The sequence below is a fragment of the Fistularia commersonii genome, chromosome 17, assembly GCF_037954325.1.
Source record: "Fistularia commersonii isolate RoL2024-O1a breed Wild chromosome 17, RoL_Fcom_v1.0, whole genome shotgun sequence".
NCBI classification, from domain to species: Eukaryota; Metazoa; Chordata; class Actinopteri; order Syngnathiformes; family Fistulariidae; genus Fistularia; species Fistularia commersonii.
The window spans coordinates 13,247,501-13,257,500 of record NC_141300.1 but is presented as its reverse complement, the minus strand read 5'-3'; the positions used below and the strand labels follow the sequence as shown (position 1 = coordinate 13,257,500).

The following is a 10,000-nucleotide window of genomic DNA, read 5'->3' as shown; positions in this document are numbered from 1 at the left end:
TTTTTTTTGTAAAAAGCAAATGAAAGACGGTTCTTGTGATTTTCCCCAAGTGTGCACGTGGCCCCAGTCGCCGTGCACGCCAGCGGGGTGTGTGCGGGCTCACCAAACAGGCTCGTTGTCGACAACCAATCAGCTCGTTGGTGTGTGAGTGGAGGTGAGGTGCGGGGGGGGGGAGGGGGGGGTCTGGAGGTTGGGCTCTCCAGGCGGAACACCATGCTGCCTGTTGTGGGCGGATCCTCACGCTACACACACACACACACACACACACACACATGCATACACACACCACACGTGCTCATTCCCAGCTCTTCTAATTTGACCCTCACACTTGCAGCCGCCCTGCAGCAGTGGGTTTGTGGAAGTCTCCGAGAAAACACTGAAATACACTCTGAGCTTCACAGCTATTTTAAAGATACATTCAGATGTTTGCATTTTCTCACCATTCATTCACCCAATGACGACCCGGCTTGTCCTGCACTCAGGGTCGCGGGGGGGGGGGGCGGAGCCTATCCCAGCTGTGATTGAACGAGAACGATCATTCATTCACCAATTCACACCTACAGCCATTCACTCTCTGGTACACAAGTCTGGACAACGGAGGCTCTCCAGTGAACCTCCTGCACGGACCGAGGGAGGAAAACGGAAACGGGAATTGTCGATGTCGTTTGTATATGACATGAATGACAGCTGGGATCGGCTCCAGCACCCAGAGACCCCGAGCGGTACGGATAATGAATGTGGGTTATGATGGGAGCAGTGTCTCCACAGTGAGGATTTCTTGATCTCCTCAAAGATGTTTGTTCATGGTTTCATCTAGAAGTGTGTCCTTAAAAAAAAAATCCAGATTCAGTTTCTTTCTCAGCCCACAAACCCCCACGCGTTCATTTTGCATCCAGACGTCAAACACCGCAGGTCCTCCCTCCCGTCGCCGAACGGATGCGGCCTTTGAATTATATTAGCAATCCCGATTCCCCCGGTCGCGAGTTCTCCTGCGAAAGAGACAAATAAAGCTCCTGAACGCTTCCCGGAGGTGTTGATTGGAGCGTTCCTGCGACACACCGGGCAGCAGACGTACCACTTTGAATTTGTCTTGCGCGATCCGTCGTTTCACAAAACAAAAATCTGAATTTCTTCACGATTTTCAGGATTTTCTACTTGTTTGTTCGTTTGTTTGTTTGACCTGTGAAGGCCCGGTTGCTGAGCCGCTTCTAGAATGTCCTCAGCCGTGATTTTTCCTTTGCAGCTCTCTCACTGTGACACGAGCACTTTAGCCGTCGTCTGCGGGTTCGACGCCCGGCTGTCCGACGTCTTCCTGGCCGGAGGATCTGGAGGCTTCCGGAGGCTTCCGGAGGGTCGGCGGTTCTAGCACTTTATAGGGTTTCTTTGTTTTTTATTTGTGGATGTCTGCAGACGTGTCCTGCAGAAGACCTGGTTTTCGTCCATGATCACAAACACCTATAGGAGCACCATCACCTGCATGCACACACACACACACACACACACACACACACACACACACACGAACACATGCTCTTTCGCACATAGTGTCCGGTCGTTTTCTCTGGCTTTATAATTTTCTATTTTTTTAACCGATGACCCCGAGCCTTGTACAGTTCCGATTTTCTTCTTTTCTTTGTTTTTTTTTCTGACGTTCCATTCTCGCAGCTCCGCGCCCGCTGCTTGTCTGCCTTAATGTTTTTATCTGCTCTTTTAATTTGAATAAAGATTTAATAACTCCAGACGCCCACTTCCTGGTGGTCACTCTGCACACACAAACACACACGGTGACGATTTTCCTTCTTCCTAAAAACACAATAAAGGTGAAGACCTTTATTGTGTTTTTTCGGAGTAACTGCCTCCTGAGTCCAGCAGCAGCTGGGCCTGAAGTTGGAATTGGTGATGCGGCTTCTGGAATCCCACGTCCCGCCGCTGGATCACCACTGCCCTCCTGTGGATGGCTGACGTTCTCACACCAAACCCCTGCAGGTGGCCTCGGCGGTTTCTCAGCCGGCTTCGCTGACGTTCTCGACGAAGACTCAAAACGGGCGTGTGATTAAACCCCTCCAGGGAGGATGGGTGTCATGGCTTCCCTCTTGGCGGTGCCGATTCAGATTCTGCTCCGCGTTCCCGCTGTGCGACCGCCTGGGCCGGATCGGCGAGCCCTCGCCTTCCAGAGCGGGGACTCCGCAGAGGCTGGACCCCTTACACTTTTCCCACCCGCGGAGGTGCAGCTGGTGGAGCCGATTGAAAGGTGGAGGAGGGGACGGGGCGGCGCTACGGAGCTGGGAGAAGCTGGGAGAAGCTCCTGAGCTCCATTAGATGGAGGAAACACGGCATTTTATGTGAACAACACTTAATGTGTCCATCTTCTGGTGACAGCTTTGTGGACCATCGTGGGCTGGTGGTGAAGCACCGTGTCTTTTTCCGTGCGACACAACTCGTCTTTGGTTTGTATTTATCTCGCCCTTCTTCTCGGTTTCGTAGAGGTGAGCCCATGCATCTTCTTGACCTTCAACTACCCGAGTGCACTTTATGTGATTGTCATGGGCTTCGCGCCTCCAACCCGCAGCCAGAAGGTCCCTGGTTGGATTCCCACAGGGGGCTTTCAGTGTGGAGTCTCCCTGCATCAATGCAGGGTTCCTCAGGGTTCCCCGGGTTCTCCAGGTTCCTCCTGCGGTCCAAACACATGCAGGTGGAGACTCTACATCAGGGGTGTCAAACTCATTTTGGTCCGGGGGCCACATACGACCTAATTTGATGTCAAGGCGGCCGGACCAGTAAAATCATTACCTAGAAGTAACACTAAGTCCAAATTTTTCCTTTGTTTTAGTGTAAAGGAGGTAAACAGGTATATTATTAAAAATCTTTATATGTAATGAACTGTTCCTCTAAAAAAAATGCATGACAAAATAATATTAAAAATGAATATTAAAAAAAAAATGGATGAAATGACAGCCTAAAAATATTGTTAGGTTAAAAGAGAAAAGCATGTCCCTGTGGGAAAATTTGGCACTAGAATTTATTAGAAAATTGATTGTTAGCATGCATAAGAGGAGGTGTCATGTTTACAAGGCTATTCTGGTTACTAAATTGATAGTTTAAATTTTTTAATTTTGGCCATTTGTTTTTATTGCTATGTTTTTGTGGTTTTTATAGAAATAAGAAAAGGAAAGATCATTTTAACAATGTCAATGGACATTTTTTCACAAAAAAAAAAAAATCATTTTTTTTCTCGGATTTTGAAGCAAAAATTACATTGCAAAGTTACTTTTTCATTTTTTTCCGAGCCAATTTTTTTTTTTCAAATCCACTATTTAAAACCCCCAGATGCATGTGCAAAAAACCTGCGGGTCGCACTAACACAAATATTTGATTTCAGACAGGGGGCCACAAAATATTTACGAGTCTGACACCCCTGCCCTCCATTTTCCATTTCAGCAAAAATTTAGAAAATAAATGGATGAATTCCAGTCATGACACAGTTCTGGCTCGTTCTCATTGACACGAATGTTTGCGCGGTTGATCTTTGATCACTTTAAAACGTTCCTTACTCGGTTCATAATAACTCAGTGACTGAGTCGCACACAAACGCGGAGTGTGCGCCTGTCCTACCTGTGCGTGCACGTGTGTGCGCTCACACCAGGCGCTGTGACAGGTGGCGGAGCTCGAACCCATCTTTCATGTCTTCACATAGCTCACAGCGAGAGCTCGTTTGTGGTTCCCACATTAGCTCCGTCACTTTCGCTGTTACATCCTGCATTAGCAAGACTTAAATTCAGCTGTGCTTCATGCACACACACACACACACACACACACACATCCTCTCTGCATGGCTGCAACATATTGGATGTCGCTCTGCTGATGTGCGTGGCTGATCACCTTCTCACGCTGCTCGCCATTAAAGTTTCCGTCAGGCCCAGTGAGGCGCCGGGTTGGAGAGCGTGGCTCTGAGCAGCCGGATGCAGGTACACCTTTTAAGTAGGTGCTTCATTATAGTATAAAAGTTACGGCTGTTGCCGAGCGGCAGCTTCACGAGGGGCCGCGCGTAGGATTGAGAAGACCGCGCATTCATGCAAGAACACCTCGCCGCCATGCGGTACACACTTGGCGGATCATTGATAGGTGCAAAATAACAAGGGCTTTTAAAAACATGGAAATCAGGCAGTGCTTTTACACAATTTTTCTACATTTGTGTGTCTTTGTAGCATGTTTACATTTATAGGGGTCTTTTAAACACGTCTGGATGATGTAGGGCAGGGGGGTCAAACTCATTTTGGACTAATTTGATGTCAAGGCGGCCGGACCAGTAAAATTGCTACCTAGAAGTGACACAAAGTCCCAAATTTTCCTTTGTTTTAGTGTAAAGGAGGTCAACGGGTAAATCATATCTAAAAAATACATGACGAATTAAAATTAAAAATTAATATTTAAAAAGAATTGATGAAATGATACCCTAGAAATAATGTTGAGTTAAAAGAGAAAATCTAGTCACTGTGGGAAAATTTGGCACTAGAATTTATCAAATCAATTTAAAATTGATTGGTAGCATGTATAACAAGTCTGTTTACAAGTCTAAAGACATGTTTACAAGTCTGATGGCGGCTATTCTGGTTATTAAATGAATCTTTTTAATTTTGCATGTTTTTTTTTTTTTTTGCTATTGTTTTTGTATTTTTTATATAAATAAGAAAAAGATTTTACTTGACGTTTTTCATCAAAAAAATCTTTTTTTTTTTCAAATTTTGAAGCAAAAATTACATTGCAAAGTTACTTTTTCATTTGTTGAAACCCACTATATAAAACCCCCAGATGCATGTGAGAAAAAAACGCGCAGGCCGCACTAACACAAAGATTTGATTTCAGGCAGGGGGGCCACAAAATACTGTCCTGGAGGCCGCAATTACCTCCTGATGTAGGGTCTCTAGTGAACCTCCTGCATGTGTTTGGACTTTGGGAGGAACCTGGAGAACCCTGTGGAACCCCATGCAGGACCCTTGGAGCGCAAACCCGCCTCTCAGCCAATCACAGCGGGAGAAACCTGGGACGGATCCTATTTTCTATAAGTTGAGGGGTGTTTCCCGTACGTTTTGGTTGCTAAGATACGCCTCCTAATCGTAAAACACACAGTAATTGTTCTTATGAAGAGGGGGGTCGACGCCGAGGGATCGTCTTTATCTGATCACGTTGGTCCTCGAAGAACGTCTGGAGTGCCGATCTGCTCCATTGTAACTGGAGAAGCCCTTTTCCTCTCTGTTTTTTTACGGTCTCTCCTTAATTTTTTATCCCCTCGCTTTGATTTCTCTCTTTTTCCTCCCTTTTACTGCTTCTGCGCTCCTCGCCCGAGGATTCGGACACCCTGACGTCGTCGTTTGTGAAAAAAAAAATGTTGCCTTGCTCAATAACCACTCAGAAGCACAAGGAGGACCCTGGGAATTGAACCAGCAACCTTTCGGGCTCCGTCGAAACGTAACAAAGCAGTTGTCTGGGGTGAGAAGCCCTCAGCCCGCCGGCGTCTAACGGCGTTTCCGCGTTACTGGAGGTGTTGGAGAGAACCAGCCGTGACATTCCTTGCAGCTAAAAATGAAATCGCACCCTCTCCGGTAGCTTGCTGTGCTTGTTTGTGCACGCGTGTGTGTGTGTGTGTGTGCGTGCGCCTAGCTAACGTGCGATTGCGATCGATATTTGGGTGTCGCAGCTTTACCGAACGCCGATGTGCCTGGGTGATTAGAGCGGGGTGAAGTTCTGAAGGTGTTGTCCTGGAAAAATAACCCCAATCAACAGCCGCCGCGTGTCTTCTGATGACACGCCTTACATGCTGTGTTTGTATATGTGTGTTTATGTATGCACATACAAACCAGGAAGGGGAGGTGACAGGAGTCACGGGGGAATTTATGTCACTCGTCGTAAAGAGATCAGCGGGCGTCCATCATGGCCGCCGGGCATGAAGAACCGGTGTTAAATATAAACATCGGGATTGATTAATTAAAGCTCCTCACAGGTTCACGCCGCTTCGAGATGCACATATGCAAAAAAAAAAACGATCATTGTTTCGGGAGTTTGGCCCCCCCCCGGGGCCGATCCCAACGGACCAGAGGGCCGGGGTTCGACCCCGGAGCCAGACGCCGTGGAAACCGCCGAACATCTCATTGTCGGATAATGGTGCAAAATCTGCACGGTTCCGTGCAGAGGTTTTGAAATGATAGTTTTTGTGGTGAGGCTTCGGGACGAGGCCTCCGTCCTGCGGCGCTTGTATCGGCGGGGATGTAAAGGATGGAGCAGCGGGGGAAGCAGGGGAAGCAGGGGAAGCAGGGGAAGCGGAGGAGGCGGTGCTCAGTGCCGGGGTGGGAAAAGAGGGTGTTGCCGGGTGTCGAGGGACGAGGCGATGAATAGCTGATGCAGGACTGCAGGGAGCGCAGCACTGTCAAACTGTCATAGCACTCCCAGCAACACACACACTGGGAATGCTAATCAGACACGTGCGGTGTGTCTCTGTGTGTGTGTGTGTGTGTGTTTCAGAGAATCTGACCAATGTATTTAGGGATTATACATCAGATATCATCCATGCATTCATCCATCTATCCAACCATCCATCCATCCATCCATCCATGCATATCTCTAACAATCATCCATCCATCCATCCATCCATCCATCCATCCATCCATCCATCCATCCATCCATCCATCCATCCATCCATATCTCTAACAATCATCCATCCATCCATCCATCCATCCATCATCCACCCATCCATCCGTCTATTCATCCATCTATTCATCCATCTTTCCGTCCATCCATCAATTCATCCATCCATTTATCTGTTTATCCAACCATCCATTCGTCCATCCACCTGTTTATCTGCTTATCCAACAAAGTCGCAGGTGTTTGATGCCAAATGAGGAAGATCGAAAGGTTGACGTCCAGAAGGATGGAGGGATTTCAGGCATTGATCAACAGTCCAGAGCTTTGAAGAAGGTGGAGAAATGTGTCCAAGCAGGTTGGAATGGGTGGAGAAAAGTGTCAGGGGTGATAAAAAGAGTTTCAGCTTGAACAACGGGAAAGCTGGAGAAGACGGAGGTGAGAAGAAGATGTGAAGATGAAGACGTGGAGCTTCAGTTTGGGTGTGACAAGACCAGCAGAGAGGAAGAAGACCTTCCAGATCAGGGACCGTGATGGGACTCGGTGAGACCCATCTGATCATCTGGTGAGGAACTCAGAGGTCAGAGGTGGCAGACTCATGGCCCGCGGGCCAACTGTGGCCCTCGGAACAATATTTGTGGCCCCCCTGCCTGAAATCAAATCTTAGTGCTAGTACGGCCCGTGCGTTTTGTTTTTTTTCTCACATGCATCTGGGCGTTTTATACAGTAGGACAGTGGGTTTAAAAAAAAAAAAAAAACGGGCAAGGAAAAAATGAAAAAGTAACTTTGCAATGTAATTTTTACTTCAAAATTTGAAAACATTTTTTTGGATAAAAAATGTATAGTGACCTTGTTAAAAAAATCTTTTTAACAATTTTTCATTTTTAACTTTTTCTTTTTAACATTTTTTTTTGACAATAAAAAAACGGGCAAGGAAGAAATGAAAAAGTAACTTTGCAATGTAATTTTTACTTCAAAATTTGAAAAAAAATGTTTTTTCAATGAAAAATGTATAGTGACCTTGTTGAAAAAATCTTTTTTTTTCCTTGATTCTATAAAAACCACAAAAACATTGCAGAAAAAAAAAATCCGGCAAAATTAAGAAATTGGCAGTATGGCCTTGTAAACAGTATACCTTATTTTATACATGCTACCAATCCATTTTCTAATAAATTCTAGTGGCAAATTTTCCCACAGTGACAACATTTTCTCTTTTGATAATTTTAGGGTGTCATTTAACCAATTCAAAACTAAAACAAAGGAAAAATTTTGACTTAGTGTTACCTGGCATCTCTGCCATGGCTTCTTCTGGCTCCGGAGTCTTCACGCCTCGGGGTTCCCTGGAACTGGTTTTCCTTCGGACCACGGTATCTCCTCCGAGACGCGAGGTCACCTGATATTTGCGGGAGGTATGGAGTCCATCTCCTCTTTCATGGAGTTGGTGGAATTGCGTCGGAGATGGTTGTGTTTACTCCTCCTGCCGGCCTGCAGGTGCCTCCAGGGCAGGCTTGTCTTACAGCCTCCCTCCTGCTGGTTTACATACCGTCTGCAAATCCCCCCAAAAGGAGAGAGCGGCTTCAAGGCAGAATGTTAAAAGTGAAACCTGAGCAGGAGCAGATCTGAGTGAGGAGGATGAAACAAATCGATTCTGAACTTTTTCGGTTTTTGTTTCCCGTCTTTACATCGGGTGCAGTTTGACATTCTCTTTTACAATTTTCAATTTGGACCCGCCATGGCGATCCCTATATTGGAGATCGCCGTGGCGACCACAGGGTCACATTTAGACACGTCCAACAATTCGTTTCTTCTGGATTTAATGAAACCAGATGTGAGCTGCTGTGATTGTCGTGGGGCGTCACAATGAAGCAGGGCTTCGCACCTCCAACCCACAGCCAGAAGGCCTGTGGACTCTCCTTTTCTCTGTTTGTGTTTCCTCCTGGGTCTCCGGGTTCCTCACACAGTCCACAAACAACACATTGGAGGCCCTAAATTGCCGGGTGAACGAGTGAATGAATGAATGAATGAATGAATGAATGAATGAAATATGGTGTCATATGGAGACGGTCATAGACGGGAATAAGGAGAGCAGGGCAACACCAGAATAGAGAGAGTCAGCTGTACTGATGGAGTACAGATAGAGTTCAAAGAGAGTACATATGGAGTACTGATGGAGTACTGACAGAGTACAAATGGACTACAAATTGAGTACAAATGGAGTTCTGATAGAGGACTGAGGGTGTACTGATGGAATACTGATGGGGTACTAATTTAGTACTGATAGAGTACATATGGATAACAAATGAAGTACATAGGGAGTACATATAGAGTACTTATGGAGTACAAATGGACGACAAATGAAGTACTATACAGATGGAGTACATATAGAGTACTTATAGAGTACAAACAGACAACAAATTGAGTACAAATGGAGTACTGATGGAGTTCTGATAGAGGTCTGATGGAGTACAAAAGGAGTACATATGGAGTACAAATGGAGTACTGATGGAGTACGTATGGAGTACAAACAGACTACACATTGAGTACAAATGGAGTACTGATAGAGCACTGATGGAGTACAAATGGAGTACTGATGGAGTTCTGATAAGGGGGCTGATGGAGTACTGATGAAGTACAAATGGAGCACTGATGGAGTAAATAGGGAGTACAAATGGAGTACTGAAGGAGTACAAATTGATTACATAGGGAGTACTGATGGAGTTCTTATAGAGTACAAACGTACTACACATTGAGTACAAATGGAGTACTGATGGAGTACATAGGGAGTACTGATGGAGTACTGATCGAGTATTGATGGAGTACTGATAGAGTACAAACGGAGTACTGATGGAGTACATAGGGAGAACAGATGGAGTACATAGGGAGGACTGATGGAGAGCAAACGAAATACATATGGAGTACTGATGGAGTACATAGGGAGTACATATAGAGTACTTATGGAGTACAAATGGACTACAAATGAAGTACTATACAGATGGAGTACATATAGAGTACTTATAGAGTACAAACAGACAACAAATTGAGTACAAATGGAGTACTGATGGAGTTCTGATAGAGGTCTGATGGAGTACAAAAGGAGTACATATGGAGTACAAATGGAGTACTGATGGAGTACGTATGGAGTACAAACAGACTACACATTGAGTACAAATGGAGTACTGATAGAGCACTGATGGAGTACAAATGGAGTACTGATGGAGTTCTGATAAGGGGGCTGATGGAGTACTGATGAAGTACAAATGGAGCACTGATGGAGTAAATAGGGAGTACAAATGGAGTACTGATGGAGTACTGAAGGAGTACAAATTGATTACATAGGGAGTACTGATGGAGTTCTTATAGAGTACAA

General features: G+C 45.6%; 1 protein-coding gene across 1 annotated transcript in view; it reads left to right on the top strand.

Moving 5' to 3' along the window:
• peds1a (plasmanylethanolamine desaturase 1a) overlaps nucleotides 1–1,736 on the top strand; it is a 32,363-nt gene extending 30,627 nt beyond the window's left edge. Inside the window, exon 6 of the mRNA XM_086163274.1 lies at nucleotides 1–1,736. This exon is cut by the window's left edge and continues 330 nt beyond it. The gene's annotated coding sequence lies outside the window, so the exon portion shown is untranslated.
• The last annotated feature ends 8,264 nt before the right edge of the window (nucleotides 1,737–10,000 follow it).